The following is a 19,532-nucleotide window of genomic DNA, read 5'->3' on the forward strand; positions in this document are numbered from 1 at the left end:
ATCAAAACATTTTTATCTCAATAGACGTTGAGGATTACAGGAAAAAGGACAGATGCTTACATGATGTAACGCCCGCCCTCCCTGCTACCCTAAGGGACGGGGCTACGATACTCTACGTATAAATTTTTCTTTTTGAAACAGCGGAAGACTTAAAATAATTTTCATAGTTTTAATAAAACTTTTCTTTTAAATTTCTTTTGAACTATACTATCACATGGCATCAAAATCATAACATCAAATCTAGTAGAATCATAATGTCAAGCCACACATGTTTAGGTATCACAAGTCATAAATACCAATGCATAGTTCTTTAAAGAAACTTTAAGCAGGTTCTTATTTATTTGGTTGCCTAGCCACTGCCACACACATCTTCATTGCCCCTCCTGCTGCTCCTCTAACTCATCCAGCTTTTTCCTTTATCTGTGGTACAAGGAAAGTAAGCTATGAGCACTCATGGCTCAGTAAGTTCCTTTCCTACTCACTAAAACCAACAATCAGCACATAATCAAGAATGCATCAACTAGTCATAATCTCAACTAATCATGGCATAACATAGCATTCTATTCAAACATATCATGCATCATAATATAATCACAACTAGTCATAGCATATCAAGCATCACCATGGCCGAAACATATACATAGTGCATTGCATAAAACATAGCTAGACATGTCATAACAAACAAGTATCATGGTATATCAAAGCATGGCCGAACATGTATATCAAAGCATCATACTATGGCCGAAACATGTACATCAAGGCATCATCATATCCATGGCCGAAATCTATATACCAAGCATCAACAAATCAATGGCCGAAACATGTCTATAAGGTATAGCATGAACATAACGTAATCATACCTTATCATGGCATATCATAATCAAGAGCATAACATGAAACATAGCATAATCATAAGGTGTATGCAATATGATTTTGGAAAACATGTATCTGAAAAACATGTGTATGTCTCATGATCTTTAAAACCATTTTCTTTTACATATATACTTGAAAATAATCTCAACATAAGGGGGATCCCGGCTATGTACCACTTACATATTGCGCGCAACCATGTAGGTCCAAGGTAGCAAGTCTTGAACCCTACGAGGCAAACATACTAGGCCCTTAGTCCTAGGGGCACTTAGGAGCCCATCCCTAACGAGGTCCTTAGTCCCCGGGGCGCTTATGGAGCGCACCCTTGGTACAAGCCACTCACACATAAAGTAAAGTACATGTCATACATATCATGTATCATAAAAGCATGCATCACTTAGGCACACATCATATCATAAAAGTATGCATCACTTAGGCATACATCATGTCATAAAAGTATGCATCACTTAGGCATACATCATATCATAAAGGTATGCATCACTTAGGCATACATCATGTCATAAAGATATGCATCACTTAGGCATACATCATATCATAAAGGTATGCATCACTTAGGCATACATCATGTCATAACAATATGCATCACTTAGGCATAGATCATAAAAACATGCATATCTTAAGCATAAAGCATATCATCAAGCATGCATATTTTATCCACATAGCTTATCATAAAAGCATGCATATTTTATCCACATAGCTTATCATAAAAGCATGCATATTTTAAGCACTCAATATAGCATTAAAGCATGCATAATTTAACCACATATCATAACATAAGCATGCATATTTTTAGCACAAAGCACATCATATCATAAAAGCATGCATATCATATCATAAGTCATAAATCACAAGCATACATATTAAGCATAAGGGTGTATCCTATCATAGGAAACATGATATCATATTTATCTTGGTTTTAAGCTTCCTAAACCCTTGTGGCCGAAACCCTTTAGGGCTCAATTTAGGTTAAACACAACATCCAAGCATGTGGCACCTAAATTATCATCATAACATTTTCATAGGAAGCATTATAAACATGATTAACTTAGTTTCTAAGTTCCTCAAGTCCCTAATTTCATATGGCCGAAACCTTAAGGTGTGAAACAAGGTTCCATATGACATAAAAGCATGGACAACTTTAAATCATATTTATAACATTTTTACCAAGGAACAAGGTAAACACATTTGACACATTTGAATTAGTTCCTAAGTTCTTTAAGCCCTTAACATATGTCATGGTCAAAATTTAACAAATTCTCATTAGGGTTACAAACAAGCATACAAGTATGTGAACTTGGACTAATATTATGTATAAATTCATACAAGGCATCATCCAATAGTTATGGCCGAAACATACCCTAGCATCATTTTAGGTCATAAAACAACATATAGCAATTGAACCTTGGCTTTCTACTTATCATTTTTCATGTAGGGTGACATGAGCATAATTAATTTAAGTCCTAGGGTTTCTAGGGCATCTAAACCTCCATGGCCGAGACTTACAAAGGTCCATTTAGGTCATGGAAAAATCATACAAGCATGTGACACAATCAATAGGTTATCATATTTTCATAAGAAGCATTTTAACACCTTTGGTTTAAATTCTAGGGCCTCTAGGTCATTTAAATCCTACTTGGCAGAAACTCATCAGTGTTTAAACTTGCTTCAAGTAACATAAAAACATATGAAGTCATACAAGTTTCATAGCATGTGTAAAGACAAGCATAATGAGCATACATATGAATTGTGTCTTAGGCTTTCTAGGTTTCTTTTTCTCTTTTTCTTTTATTTTTTTTTTCTCATGGCCGAAACCTACCATTCTTTAGCTAGGTTTTTAAGTGGCCTAAAGAATGAAAAACCTAAGTAAGTTTCATGGTAAAATTTACTAAGAAACATATATATAAATTTGGTTCATGAACAAACTTGGACTCTTGTGATCATACATGTCATATGTCATATAACAAATTTTTCTACACCCTAATTAAGCATGAGGGCATTAGACAACGCTCATATCTAAACATCACAGAGGTTTTGAGCATATTAAAATTTTGTTTAAGCTTTTCTAAGCTATCCATCTCATCATGGCCGAAAAACCCTAAGAAGAGTTCATGAAGTTCTAGCAATATTCAAACATACAAATCTTTTAAGATCTTTGTATTCTATCACATGAGAATGTTTATTTAAATTTAAGGGTCTTCCTAACCCTAAACCCTTTCTTGGCCGAAACATATGAGTGGGTTTTCTTTTAGTTTCAAATATCTTCTAAGCAAGAAAACTAATACATGATCCTTAATATTTCATAGGGAGAACCTTGTACTAGTTGGGTAAAACAATAAATTTTCCTAGCCTCTTAAAAATATTTTTGGCCGAAATTCTAGGGTTAAGTACTTCTCTGATCAAGCATCATATAGGTATAAAAACATGAAGAAGAACCCTTTTCCATGGCATAGAAAATCTATCATGTAGTGGAGACTAGTTGAACATCACTAGATTTTTGAAAGCTCTTCTTAGCCGAATTTTCTCAAACTTGTTTCTAGGTTTTAAGATCCTCATAAAATCCGAAAAAAATACATAAAAGCCTTGTACCACAGGTGAGGGGAAGCTTACATCCTTTTTCGCTTGTGGATCTAAGGTATGGTGAAGAAGAAGTAGCCTCTTCTTCTAGTTCCTTTCCCTTGATTCCTTTGCTAAGTCCTCCTTGTATCTTAGGCTTTCTTAGGGAAAAATTTGGCTTTGGGGCTGAAGATGGAGGAGAGGGGACTGTGGTGTTATCGGTGAGGGAGAGGATGAGTGAAAGAAAATGGGAGAAAAATAATTCTCTCTTTTCTTGCTCCCTTTTATGTTAAGGGGGGAGAGGTAGCAAACTTGATTTTTGCTTTCCTTCTCCCTTAGCCTTTTTCTCTATTTTTATTTTATTTATCTTATTTTCCATTTATTCTCACCATTCATGATAAAATAAGGGGGAATGAATCCCCTTAACTCCTCTTTAAAATTTCGGCAAGATCAAAGAGGAAGAGGGAGAGAAAGGGAGGAAGGCAAGTTGCCTTTCTCTTGCTCTTTACTTGTTTCCTTTTGGCTATCTTTTATTCTCACCTTTATCATGAGTTTCCCTCCTTTGCTATCAACATATTATTCCTATCCCAACTGGTTATTACCCATTAATTCTATGAAATATAATATAAGAGGTTCAAGGTTCAATCCTTGACCATCACTTCTTTTTATTTCATTTTATTTCTTTTTACTTCAACTCACTTCTTATTATTTTTCTAAGGCAAATTCATCATTCCCATATTTATTCTTAAAAGCTTAGTGGGTGTTACACATGACACAGCAGAGAGAGAAAGTATGTGTCACATAATCATAAAGAAACATTTATTTTGGACGCGACAGATCGGATCATGTCGGGGTTGGTAACACCTCGTTATACGCTTCCGACATTCTCTTACCAGGGGAAAAGCCAATCACAAGCAAGGAAATTTTGAAAGAAGACGTAGTTTACTAGGCATAATAAAGGAAGAGGGATTGAGTTTGACTAAATCCAGATTAAGGAAAAGAGAAAAAAATAATAATAATAATAAATAAATAAATAACGAAAGTTATTTGGGCATAAAGCATGATCCCAACTAATATTGTTATAAAACATAAACTAGCATTGATCGAAGTAATTTTAATTATAATACCGGTCGGTATAACGTCAGCCACAATAGATAAGTATAACATCGACCGAGACAACCTTGTTTATGATAAAAAAGAAAATATCGGTCGGTATAACGTTAGCCATAATAAGTAAGTACACCAGCGGTCAGGATAACCTTGTCTGTGATAAATGAAAAAATATTTGTCAAAATGGCAACATGTAGGATATATGAGTGGGTAATGGGCACAACATTACATCTATTCTTATGAATTAGAGGCATTCAATAGAGTCACTCGATTCAATACAAAAGATTGTTTTTACACTTAGAATCTGATCAAATACATAACATTACATTTCTCCTCAAGACATTGAACCTCGAAAAGATAACAAAAGTTACAAACATAAGCTCTCGGGATGCTTAGAAAATTTCAGTTCCACTGGAGTCAAACTTACCATGGAGCAGAAGTGGAAACATTTTACCTGGCACGAAGAAAGCTTGCTCGGGCAACAAAAGTGGAAATATTTTACTAGGCATGAAGGAAGCTTGCCCGGGCGACAGAAGTGGCAATATTTTGCCCGGGACGAAGGAAACTATGAAGCAGAAAGACTCAAGGGCAAGGGGACAGATCTATTTAGGCCATGGTGCAAAGGTGACTGAAAGAGCCTCTCCCCTGTTCGAACCCTAGAGCTCTGCAACCAGAGCAACCAGTCCTTGCCCAAGGGCAACATGGGCTACGCATTCGTAGCGACATCCATGGGCTATTTTGTTGTTCCTCTGTAAGTAAGGAGAATTCCTCTGAAGCTCGTTGAGTTTCCAGAGCAGTTGCGCCTTTGGTTGGAGATTCTAAATCTCGAGAAACGTCATTTTTCAGGATAGTCTCTTGAACCCTAGAGTTAGCCGAAGCAAAAACTTGAATAAACTCATGCATAGATCTCACCTTGTCCAACAAGAGTCGCCCCCGAAGAAGGGGATCTAAGGTCATACTCTCAGCAGGAAGAGATGGTAAGGAAGGAAAAGAACTGAGGTAGGTGATGAACGAAGAGAGGGTTGTAGCCCTATTTAAAGGATCGAGAGACCCAAGGAATCACTATACTAGGGTTCACAGGATCACTGTACTCAGGTTCACAAGATAGTTGTACACAAAATTTGTATGGTCACTTCAGTACCTGTGGCAGAGTCACGGGTAGGAAAAAATAAAATCAGACTTGTGTCTAGTCAGTCGTCTACACCTCCTTTGACTAGACTTGAAGGGAAGGCTAGTGATATGGGTTAGGTTTCATAGATTCCTGATAAGGAAGGGAAAGGATATAACCAAGTGGAGAAGATAGATCAAAGTTGGCCGGGACATACCTCAAAGGAGGTAGGCCAATATCGAGCAGGACATACTTCCGAAGAGGAAGAACAATATCGTCCGGGATATACCTCAAAGGAGGTTGGCCAATATCAGTCGTGATATACCTCAAAGGAGGTAGGCCAATATCGATCAACATATACCTCAAAGGAGATAGGCCAATATCGGCCGGGATATACCTCAAAGGAGGTAGACCAATATCGGCCTGAATATACCTTCAGGAAGGAAGGCCAATATCGGCCGGGATATGCCTCCAAGGAGGCAGACCCATATCGATCAAGATATACCTTCAGGGAGGTTGGCTAAGATCAGCCGGGATATACCTCAAAAGAGGAAGGCCAATATCGGCCGGGATATACTTCCGAGTGAGTAGACCAGTATTGATCGAGACATACCTTCAGGAAGGAAGGCCAATATTGGCCGGGATATGCCTCCAAGGAGGTAGACCCATATCGATCAAGATATACCTTCAGGGAGGTTGTCTAAGATCAGCCGGGATATATCCCAAAAGAGGAAGTCCAATATCGGCCAGGATATACTTCCGAGTGAGTAGACCAGTATCGATCGAGACATGCCTTTAACAGGGAAAGCCAATATAGGTCGGGCTGAATAATACCTTGAAAAGATACTTGATAAAAATTATATACTTGATAAAATATAGCCCAGTGCTAGCTGGGATAATAAACATAGAGGAGCACGGACGGACATTGCTCAAGGAGCCTCATGAGAGGTAATAATAATTGGCCAAACCTAGTTACGCTCAGCTTCGACCGATACAAGGAACATTGTTATATTAAGCTATCTATAATATAGCAAAAATAGGAGGGACGAGTAGGAACAACAGAAACACTTTAAAAGGACTTGTGAAACAGGATAGAAGTAAATATTTCAAATAAAAGTAGTTAATAAAGATATTTGCAATATGTGATTGTATAACAGGTGTTATATATTTGGTGGGAAATGTGTTTTTAGACTATTTTGCAGGTACTAGACGATAAAGAAGGTACATCTGGGGTACAAAAAAGATTCCTTAAAAGTCATTTACCACAAGTACATAGCTTACATTATCTCATAACAAACCCTAACAAACCGGGGTCCACTTCAAGACTATGGAGGTTATATAAAGTGGTATAAAAGGGGAATCCTCTCCGTTGCCTAGGTAAGTTCACATCATTGGGCACATTCAGAACCCTAATTTTTCAACTACTGTTCATCTTCTTCTTCCTACTTTCTTCTTCTTCCACACTAAGAGAGATCACTGACTTGAGCGTCGGAGGGCCTAGCCAGGGATTCCCACCCCGGTCTTAGGTCACTGACAATAGTGTTGATTGGTCTCTGGTGCGCAGGAAGCCTTGCAAGCTTCAGATCTAGGTTCTCTTTGATCGGATTTCTCTATCGTCATCGGATCTTCACACAAGGAGGGCGTTCGGTGACTCTATTCTTCCCGATCCGCTTTGGGTTTCTCGGATCAGTGTTCTATAGGTATTATTCTTCACCAGCGGCAGGCTTTTCTCCTGGCTCTCCGTCTTATCAAGCTTCTCAGATAGGATCACACATCATCAAGGTTGGCTGATGTGTGTGCCACCTATGAGGGAAATCAAGAGTTGTGACACTTGGATTTCCATGGAGTTTAAAACTCCCAATGAAGTGGCCAACCACAATTCAATGGTTGTGAGTTTCATTTTATTTTGTAACTCCAACTTCTTCCTCATCTCATCTTCTTCTCTCCCTCTCCTCCACCTTGGCCAAAACCTTCAAGGGTGCTAACACACTCTAAGGTTTCTTCTCCACCTTTTTGTTCGTGTGGATACACATAGAGGGGTGTTCACTTGACACCCTTGAGATCCGGCGAACCTTGAACGAGCGGGATAAGCAAAGGGCTTCGCATCAAAATTATAAACTCCTAAACATGTAGATCTAAAGTAGATCTAGGATTAGAAAACTTGTACATGTAAAATTTTAATATTCGCACGGATCTGGTGGCATGGGATTTCGAGGTTTCCGCAACGCAAAATCGATTTTTGCGGCTCGAAAATCCCAACAGTGGTATCAGAGCCAGGTTCGAAGCGTGTACGTGTTTCATTTTTATTTTTATGAAAAATATTCAGATCTGTAAGTTTCAGTATATTTACAATTTTTATAGATTTTATGGGTATTTTTCTCGTATAGGCGAAGCAACAAGTGTTTGGACACTTGTAGGCTTCGACTACCGAGAAAACCTTTCCGAAACGGCAAGATTTCGCCGAAATCATTTTGGGACAGTGGCTTAAGGTGCTGTAAGATTGTCGTAGGACACTCGTGATATTCATTTCACGAGAAGGGGCGCTGCCCCTGACCCCGCAAGGGGTATTGTCCCACGATCGCGCCCGTAAATCGCTAAATGGGACCGCCGAAAAATTTTGACTCATAAAATTGTAAAAATAGTAGTAAAAATTACAGAAATTTATGGAAAATACATAATTTAGTATTATGTATAATTTTGTGATGGTCATGGCCCAAAAACCCCAATTAGATTGGAAAAATTGTGTTGTAATTCATAATATGGCCTGCATGCCATTTTGTGTGTTTGTGCGTGTTGTATATGATCGCGACCTGCGCGTCATGCCTTCCTTTATTTTATATTCTTGTTGTAAATAGTTTAGACTCAAATGTAACTCGAGTTTCAAATTTGTAATGTACAAAAATTGAAGCGGTGGAAGGTCCACTCGAGGAGGAGTTACGAGGAGGGTGCGAGCAACACATGGCGGTCAAAGGGAGGAGCTTGGAGAAGCTGTTGACCCTAGGTTGACCATCCGATCTTCCCATTAGCTTGAGAAGATCGTAGTAGGGTCATGCCCTAACAAAATTTAATTAATTTCTTGTGTGTGTATGTGATGCATTCTAGTGTAGAGTAATTAATTAGTGCTTTAACGATTATATTAGATCCAAATCGAGTATATGATCGCCACAATTAGATTAGATCAAATTGAGTATATGATACACATCAATGATTAGATTAGATCTAAATCGCGTCAACTAGAAATTCCTATCATGCCGTGATACCCATCACTACCTCGATCACATGTTGTTGTTGAATCTGCCAAAGCAGGGCAACGCATATTATCTTGGTAGGGTGCGGAGGGACAATCTTGGTCCCGCCTATCAACGCATGGGTGAGTACAAACTCAATTAGATTGAGTAAAACTAGTTAAACTCAATAGGATCAAGTTTAACTATAGGCATATTCCAATGGTTGGTAGATAGGTCAAAATCACATTTATATTAACTCTTGGGAGATTTAGCCAAAGCTAACTCAAGTTTTAATATACATGCGGATCTAGATCGTATAAACAAGAGCTTTATAGAGATGTAATTGATAATGAGTTACCTACCGATCATACTAATTCTTGGGCGATTTAGCCAAAGCTAACTCAAGGCGTAGTATGATGTGGATCTTGTCTCGCAAGAATTATAGCTAGTTGGTTAGAATCTAGTAGGTGTGGTTTGACCACATCCATGACTTGATTCTACAAAAGTTCTATAATTCAGTGGGAGCATCATTTAGTTAAAAGCCTAATTAAATGATTAATACTGGAATATGATTATTTATTTTCTGCATTTTCTGTTGTAGATTGCCATGTCGTCAAACACGAACACCTTCTCCCTGCGTTCTATCCTTGATAAGGATAAGCTCAATGGATCTAATTTCCTGGACTGGTACAGGAACCTGAGAATTGTTCTCACACAGGAACGAAAACTGTATGTCCTGGAGCAACCCATTCCCGAGGCACCTCCTGCCACTGTCACGCGAGCTGACCGTGATGCTCATAAGAAGCATCAAGATGACGCATTAGATGTGTCCTACCTCATGCTCGCGACCATGAACTCTGAGCTTTAAAAGAAACATGAGTTGATGGGTGCTTATTATATGGTTGAAAATCTTCGTCAACTATATCAAGGACAAGCTAGGCACGAGAGATTCGAGATCTCTAAGGCACTGTTTCAGTGCAAGATGCAAGACAGGACTCCCGTAGGTCCATATGTACTCAAGATGATTGGGTACATAGAAAACCTACAGAGGTTGGGATTCCTCCTTGGCCAAGAGCTGGCCATTGATTTGGTCTTGAAATCCTTGCCAGAGAGCTACAGTCAATTCGAAATGAAATACAACATGAATGAAATTGACAAGTCACTGCTTGAGCTTCTGAGTATGTTGAGAACTGCTGAGATCAACCTTAAGAAGGTTAAGCCCAACTCCATTTTGATGGTGCAAAGGCACAAAGGCAAGTGCAAGCCTAAAGGTAAGGGAAAGTCCCAAGCCAAGGGCAAAGGCAAGGCATTTAAACCCAAAGGAGGGGTTCCCAAGGATGCTACTTGCTTCCACTGCGGTCAAATCGGGCACTAGAAGAGGAATTGCAAAGTCTACCTGGAAGATCTTAAGAAGAAGAGAAGTGAGACTTCTACTTCAGGTATATATGTTATAGAAGTTAATCTCTCTATTTCTTCATCATGGGTATTAGATACCGGATGTGCTTCTCACATTTGTACTAATGTGCAGGCGTTGAGAAATAGCAGGGCATTGACGAAGGGCGAGGTGGACCTACGAGTAGGCAATGGAGCACGGGTTGCTACTGTTGCTGTAGGGACTTACTTTCTATCTCTACCCTCTGGGCTTGTACTAGAACTTGATGAATGTTGTTATGTGTCTTCTCTTACTAAGAACATAATTTCAGTTTCTTGTTTGGACGAGAAAGGTTTTTTATTTATAATAAAGAACAAATGTTGTTCAGTTTATTTAAATTATATGTTCTATTATAGTGCACCTCTGATTAACGGACTCTATATTCTAGACTTAGAGAACCCCATCTATAACATAAATACGAAAAGGTTCAAATGAAATGAAATGAACCAAACCTATCTCTGGCACTGTCGCTTAGGTCATATAAATGACAAACGCTTATCGCAGCTCCATAAAGATGGTTTGTTGGACTCATTTGATTTTGAATCATATGAGACATGCGAGTCATGCCTTCTAGGCAAGATGATCAAGACTCCCTTTAGTGGATATAGCAAAAGAGTGACTGACTTGTTAGGACTTATACATAGTGATGTATGCGACCCTTTCAATGTCGCTACTAGAGGTGGTTATAGGTACTTCATTACATTTAGTGATGACTTCAGTAGATATGGTTAAGTGTATTTGATGACATATAAGTCAGAATCCTTTGAAAAGTTTAAAGAATTCAAGAGTGAAGTACAAAACCAGCTTGGTAAGAGTATTAAGATACTTCGATCAGATCGAGGTGGAGAATACCTTAGCCATGAGTTTCGTGACTATCTAGCTGAGTGTGGGATTCTATCCCAGCTCACTCCTCCTGGAACTCCACAGTGGAATGGTTTATTCGAAAGGAGGAATCGTACCCTATTAGATATGGTACGGTCTATGATAAGTCACACAGATCCTATATCTCTTTGGGGCTATGCTCTGGACACAACAACCTTCATACTCAACAGTGTTCCATCCAAGGTTGTGATAAAGACACCATATAGGATATGGACTAGGAGAGATTCCCAGGTGTCTTTTGTGAGGATTTGGGGTTTTGAGGCTTACGTTCGACGTCAAGTCTCAAACAAATTGGGACCCAAACCTGATAAATGCTATTTTATAGGATATCCCAAGGAAACGAAAGGATATTACTTCTACATTATCAGTCAACACAAAGTAGTTGTGGCTAAGACTGGGTTTTTCTAGAAAGGAACTTTGTTTGTAGAAAAACTAGTGGGAGTACATTCAATCTTGAAGAAGTTCAAGATATGGACCATAGCACTGAAGCCTTGATAGAAGTTGAACTGCAACCACAAAGTGTTGTGAATGATGAGATCGTTCCACATGAGGTTGAAGAAAACAACCAGTCCAAGTAGACATACCTCTTCGCAGGTCTGATAGGGTAGGTCGTCATTCTGAGAGATACTCATTTCTCTTATCTGATCATAATGACGTTATGCTCATTGAGAATAAGCCTACCTCTTATCAGGGAGCTGTATTGAGACCAGATTCTGAGAAATGGCTAGAGGCCATGAGATCCAAAATGGAATCCATGTACACCAACCAAGTATGGACTTTGGTTAATCCACCTGAAGGGGTAAAACCCATTGGGTGTAAGTAGGTCTTTAAGAGAAAGATTGACATGGGTGGATTTATATATAAGGGTCGTCTGGCAGCTAAAGGTTTCAAGCAAATTCATGGTATTGACTATGATGAAACCTTTTCTCCAGTAGCGATGTTTAAGTCCATTCGGATCATGCTTGCTATTTTAGCATACCACGATTATGAGGTCTAGCAGATGGATGTCAAAACTGCGTTTCTGAATGGAAACCTGCTGGAGGATGTGTACATGACACAACCTGAGGGTTTTGTAGATCCACAGCATACTGGCAGAGTATACAAGCTACATAAGTCCATTTATGGACTAAAGCAAACTTCTTGGAGCTGGAATCTTTGATTCGATGATGCAATCAAACAGTTTGGTTCCATCAAGAATGAAGATGAACCCTATGTCTACAAGAAGATTGTAGGGAACACAGTTGTCTTCCTTGTATTGTATGTGGAAGACATACTACTCATTGGGAACGACATCCCTTTGCTACAGTCTGTGATGACTTGGCTAGGGAATTGTTTCTCAATGAAGGACTTAGGTGAAGCAACCCGTATTCTAGGCATACAGATCTATAGAGATAGATCTAAGAGATTGCTTGGCCTAAGTCAGAGTACATATTTTGACAAGGTATTACTACAGTTTGCCATGCATAACTCCAAGAAGGGATTTCTGTCGATATCACATGGTGTGAGTCTTTCGAAGACTCAAAGTCCCTTTTCTAGAGAGGAGAGAGAATGCATGGATTCGATCCCTTATGCCTCAGCCATAGGATCTATCATATACGTCATGCTATATACTCGTCCAGATGTTTCGTATGCTTTGAGCATGACGAGCAGATACCAGTCAGATCCAGGTGAAAGACTCTAGATTGTAGTCAAGAATATTCTTAAGTACTTGAGAAGGACTAAAGAATATTTCTTGATATATGGAGGCGATGAAGAGCTACCTATAAAGGGTTACAGTGATGCCAGCTTCCAAACTGTCCAGGATGATTATAGATTGTAGTCTGGGTTCGTGTTTGACATAAATGGTGGTGCAGTGAGCTGGAAGAGTTCTAAGCAGGACATAGTTATTGATTCTACAACAGAGGCCGAGTATATTGTTGCATCAAAAGCAACAAAAGGAGGTAGTTTGGATCCACAAGTTCATTACTGAGCTTGGGGTGGATCCTAGCATAGACGATCCGATAGAGCTTTATTGTAACAACAATGGATCAATTGCGTAGGTTAAGGAACCTCGCTCATACCAGCGGACCAAACACATACTACGGCGCTTCCATCTCATTCGATAGATCATCGATAGAGGAGATGTGAAGATTTGCAAAGTACACACAGAGGCTAACATCGCTGATCCCTTAACCAAGGCTTTGGCACAGAGAAAACATGATGGTCACACTAGGTCATTGGGCCTTAGAGCCAACACTGATTGGCACTAGTGCTAGTGGGAGATTGTTAGTTAAAGGCCTAGAGCCAATCATATGATGATTGCTGTATGGACTCATTGTATCATATTCCTATGTATATAAAGGAATTTGTTTTGGTTATTATACTTACTTGTATTGGTGCCAAATAACTAAGTATAATAGCGTTCTTAAGTAGAAGGTTCTTACCTATATCAATCGATTGGTTGAATCGTTAGTGAGATGATATAGAGAACACTACTCTTAATCATTTATAGTCAAGTATTAACATTCAGGGGCAATGTTAATGTGACGAGACTAGCATGTAGGTCAACTCGATGACTTGATCTCACAAGTCATGGATAGAGATATCAAGTTGACACATGGGTATTCATTGGAGAATGTATACTGAATGACCCGCCATGAGAAAGTATCATGGATCGTTATATGAGTGTCATATATATTCTCATGTGGCTATTAGTGTGACTATTAGTCCTTGGACCTGAAGTCACCATAGTTCCCTACATAAGGAGTTGCATACTTTCGCTTCGTCAAACGTCACCCGTAACTGGGTGGACTATAAAGACGATTACTGGGTATGTAAAAAATTATGTGGAGGGATGTGAGTGATGTAGATGGGATCTATCCCTCCTATAACGTGAGTGACATCATTATTCTTGATAGAGTGAGACCACTAAGTATATGGCCATGCCCGAATGAGTCAATATTCGATATTGAGCTCATTTGTTTATAGTGAGTCTACTTGGAGTTCAAGATTTAGATTGATTAGAGGAAGACACGGTCTATGCCTCACATTGATCAATCTAGGTGTCAAGGATAGAAGGACACTTGTCATATATTGTGAAGGGTCACAATTAGTAGTCACAAGGTGATATTGGATCTCAACATTCTTGTAACTTGGGTAGAAATGATGTGTTGCTAGATAACGCTCATTACTTATGCTTCTAAATGGTTTTAGGAGCATTGCCAACATTACAAGAACCTATAGGGTTACACACAAAGAGAAATTAGATGGAGATTAGGTTCATTTGATGTACCTAGAGGATTAGGTTCATGTGATGAACCAAATTGGATTAAAAGTAATCCAAATTAAACTAATTGAGTTGGACTCAATTTAGTTCATGTGTTAAATTTGTCTAATTTGGACTTGGATTCATTGAGTCAATTTAATTCAATGAATAGAGATTCATTAAATTAAAAATGACTTGAACCAATGGTTCGATTTGATCAACCATTGGAGAGAAGTGGTCAAGTTTGACTTGACTTGAGAGGGAAGATGAAAGGTCAAGTTTGACTTGACCATTGCCACCTCATTTGTGAGTTGGCATTAGGTGGGCCAATAATGATGTTCCACATCTCAAGGTTGGCTTATGTGTGTGCCACCTCATTAGGGAAATCAAGAGTTGTGACTCTTGAAATTCCATGGAGTTTAAAACCCCTCATGAAGTGGTCGGCCACAATTCAATGGTTGTGAGTTTCATTTTGTTTTGTAACTCCATCTTCTTCTACATCTCATCTTCTTCTCTCCCTCTCCTCCACCTTGGCCGAAACCTTCAAGGGTGCTAGCACACTCTAAGGTTTCTTCTCCACCTTTTTGTTCGTGTGGATACACATAGAGGGGTGTTCTCTTGACAGCCTTGAGATCCAGCGAACCTTGGACGAGCGGGATAAGCAAAGGGCTTCGCATCAAAAGTATAAACTCCTAAACATGTAGATCTAAAGTAGATCTAGGATTAGAAAACTTGTACATGTAAAATTTTAATATTAGCACGGATCCGGTGGTATGGGATTTCAGGGTTTCCGCAATGTAAAAACGATTTTTGCGGCTCAAAAATCCCAACAGTGGTATCAGCGTTAGTTTCGAAGCGTGTACATGTTTCAGTTTTGTTTTTATGAAAAACATTCAGATCTGTAAGATTCTGTATATTTAAATTTTTTATAGATTTTATGGGTATTTTTCTCGTATAGGCGAAGCAACAAGTGTTTGGACAGTTGTAGGCTTCGACTACCGAGAAAACCTTTCCGAAACGGCAAGATTTCGCCCAAATAATTTTGGGACAGCGGCTTAAGGTGCTGTAAGATCGTCGTAGGACACTCATGATATTCATTTCACGAGAAGGGGTGCTGCTCCTAACCCGGCAAGGGGTATTGTCCCGCGATCGCGCCCGAAAATCGCTAAACGGACCTCCGAAAACTTTTTACTCATAAAATTGTAAAAATAGTAGTAAAAATTATAGAAATTTAAGGAAAATACATAATTTAGTTTTATGTATAATTTTGTGATGGTCATGACCCAAAAACCCCAATTAGATTGGAAAAATTGTGTTGTAATTCATAATATGGCCTGCGTGTCATTTTGTGTGTTTGTGTGTGTTGTATATGATCGCGACCTGCGCGTCGTGCCTTCCTTTATTTTATATTCCTGTTGTCAATAGTTTAGACTCAAATGTAAGCAAGTTTCGAATTTGTAATGTACAAAAATTGAAGCGGTGGAAGGTCCACTCGAGGAGGAGTTACGGGGAGGGTGCGAGCAACACATGGCGGTCAAAGGGAGGAGCTTGGAGAAGCTGTTGACCCTAGGTTGATCGTCCGATCTTCCCATTGGCTTTAGAAGATCGTAGTAGGGCCATGACCTAACAAAATTTAATTAATTGCTTGTGTGTGTATGTGATGCATGCTAGTGTAGAGTAATTAATTAGTGTTTCAACGATTAGATTAAATCCAAATCGAGTATATGATGCACCATGATTAGATTAGATCTAAATTGAGTATATGATACACATCAACGATTAGATTAGATCTAAATCACTTCAACTTGAAATGCCTACCATGCTGTGATACCCATCACTACCTCGATCACATGTTGTTGTTGAATCTACTAAAGTAGAGCAACGCATATTATCCTGGTAGGGTGCGGAGGGACAATCTTGGTCCCGCCTATCAACGCTTGGGTGAGTAAAAACTCAATTAGATTGAGTAAAACTAGTTAAACTCAATTGAATCGGGTTTAACTATAGGTATTTTCCAATGGTTGGTGGATAGGTCAAAATCACATTTATATTAACTCTTGGGCGATTTAGCCAAAGCTAACTCAAGTTTTAATATACATGCTGATCTTGATCCTATAAACAAGAGTTGCATAGAGATGTAATTGATTATGAGTTATCTACCGATCATACTAAATCTTGGGTGATTTAGCCAAAGCTAACTCAAGGTGTAGTATGATGTAGATCTTGTCCCACTAGAATTATATCTAGTTGGTTAGAATCTAGTAGGTGTGGTTTGACCACATCCATGACTCGATTATACAAAAGTTCTATAATTCAGTGGGAGCATCATTTAGTTAAAGGCCTAATTAAATGATTAGTGGAATATGATTATTTATTTTCTGCATTTTCTGTTGTAGATTGTCATGTCGTCAAACACGAACACCTTCTCCCTGTGTTCTGTCCTTGATAAGGACAAGCTCAATGGAGCTAACTTCCTGGACTAGCACAGGAACCTGAGAATTGTTCTCACACAGGAACGAAAACTGTACGTCCTGGAGCAACCCATTCCCGAGGCACCTCCTGCCACTGCCACGCGAGCTGACTGTGATGCTCATAAGAAGCATCAAGATGACTCATTAGATGTGTCCTATCTCATGCTCGCGACCATGAACTCTGAGCTTTAGAAGCAACATGAGTTGATGGGTGCTTATGATATGGTTGAACATCTTCGTCAACTATATCAAGGACAAGCTAGGCACGAGAGATTTGAGATCTCTAAGGCACGGTTTCAGTGCAAGATGCAAGACGGGACTCCCGTAGGTCCATTTGTACTCAAGATGATTGGGTACATAGAAAACCTACAGAATTTGGGATTCCTCCTTGGCTAAGAGCTAGCCAATGATTTAGTCTTGCAATCCTTGCCAGAGAGTTACAGTCAATTCGTTATGAACTATAACATGAAAGAAATTGACAAGCCACTACCTGAGCTTCTGAGTATGTTGAGAACTGCTGAGATCAACCTTAAGAAGGTTAAGCCCAACTCCATTTTGATGGTGCAAAGACACAAAGGCAAGGGCAAGCTAAAAGGTAAGGGAAAGTCCCAAGCCAAGGGCAAAGGCAAGGCACTGAAACCCAAAGGAGGGGTCGCCAAAGATGCTACCTGCTTCCACTGCGGTCAGACCGGGCACTGGAAGAGGAATTCAAAGTCTACCTGGAAGATCTTAAGAAGAAGAGAAGTGAGACTTCTACTTCAGGTATATATGTTATAGAAATTAGTCTCTCTATTTCTTCATGATGGGTATTAGATACCGGATGTGCTTCTTACATTTGTACTAATGTGTAGGCATTGAGAAATAGCTGGGCATTGATGAAGGGCGAGGTGGACCTACGAGTTGGCAATGGAGGACGGGTAGCTGCTGTTGCTGTAGGGACTTACTTTCTATCTCTGCCCTCTGGGCTTGTACTAGAACTAGATGAATGTTGTTATGTGTCTTCTCTTACTAAGAACATAATTTCAGTTTCTTGTTTGGACGAGAAAGGTTTTTCATTTATAATAAAGAACAAATGTTGTTCAGTTTATTTAAATGATATGTTCTATTGTAGTGCACCTCTGATTAACGGACTATATATTCTAGACTTAGAGAACCTCATTTATAACATAAATACGAAAAGGTTCAAATCAAATGAAATGAACCAAATCTATCTCTGGCACTGTCAATTAGGTCATATAAATGACAAACGCTTATCCCAGCAACATAAAGATGGTTTGCTGGACTCATTTGATTTTGAATCATATGAGACATGCGAGTCATGTCTACTAGGCAAGATGACCAAGACTCCCTTTAGTGGACCCAGCGAAAGAGCGACTAACTTGTTACGACTTATACATAGTGATGTATGCGGCCCTTTCAATGTCGCTTCTAGAGGTGGTTATATGGTAGATATGGTTATGTTCATTTGATGACACATAAGTCAGAATCCTTTGAAAAGATCAAAGAATTCAAGACTGTGTTGGATTTTTTTGGTCGCGAAAATCGCTTTTTCGCGTCGCGGAAACCCCGAAACCCCCATGCCACCGGATCCGTGCGAAGTAAAACTTTTGAAAAACATTACGAGTACGAGTTTTATGCTAGTTCTAAACTAGGAGAAGGAATTACCCTTGATGCGAAGCCCTTCGCGTATCCCGCATTTCCAAGTGATGCCGGATCTCGAGGTTGTCAAGTGTACAACCCTCTAGATGTATCCACATGAACAAACTAGGTGGAGAAACCTAACACAAAGGTGTGCTAGCACCTTGGTAAGGTTCTGCCAAGAGAGGAGAGGGAGAGCAAGAAGAGAGAGCAAGGAAGAAGATGAAGTGAATGCCCTTAAATGAAAAATTAATTTTTCATTCCTCACAAAAGTGGCAGGCCACAATGGGAATTGAAACCCCCATTCTCATTTAATATGGCCATTAAAGAGATTTGTAACCTCCATGAGGTGGCACACACATGTGCTAAACTTGATGATGTGTAACACCATTATTGGCCACTTAATGCCAAGTCACAAATGATGTGGCATAAAGTCAAGTCAAACTTGACTCTTCCTCTTCCTCTCAAGTCAAGTCAAACTTGACTTAATCTCTTTTATGGTTGATCTAATCCAATCATTTAATTAAAGCAAATTTAATATAATAAATCTAATTCATTTAATTAAATTGATTCAATGAGTCATAATCTAAATTAGACACATTGAACACATGAATCAACTTGAGTCCAACTCAATTAGCCCAATCAGGATTACCCTTAATCTAATTTGATTCATCACATTAATCTAATCCTCATGGTTCATCATATGAACCTAATGTCTATCTAATTGTCCTTTGTGTGTGACCCTATAGGTTCTTGTAAAATTGGCAATGCCCCTAAACCCATTTAGGAGCATAGGTAATGAGCGGTATCTAGCAACACATCATTACTACCCAAGTTACAAGAATGTTGAGAACCAACATCACTTTGTGACTACTAATTGTGACTCCTCACAATATATGACAAGTGTCCTTCTATCCTAGACATCTAGATTGATCAATGTGAGGCATAGACTGTATCATCCTCTGACCAATCTAAA

Source organism: Zingiber officinale, chromosome 1A (genome assembly GCF_018446385.1).
Source record: "Zingiber officinale cultivar Zhangliang chromosome 1A, Zo_v1.1, whole genome shotgun sequence".
Taxonomy (NCBI): Eukaryota; Viridiplantae; Streptophyta; class Magnoliopsida; order Zingiberales; family Zingiberaceae; genus Zingiber; species Zingiber officinale.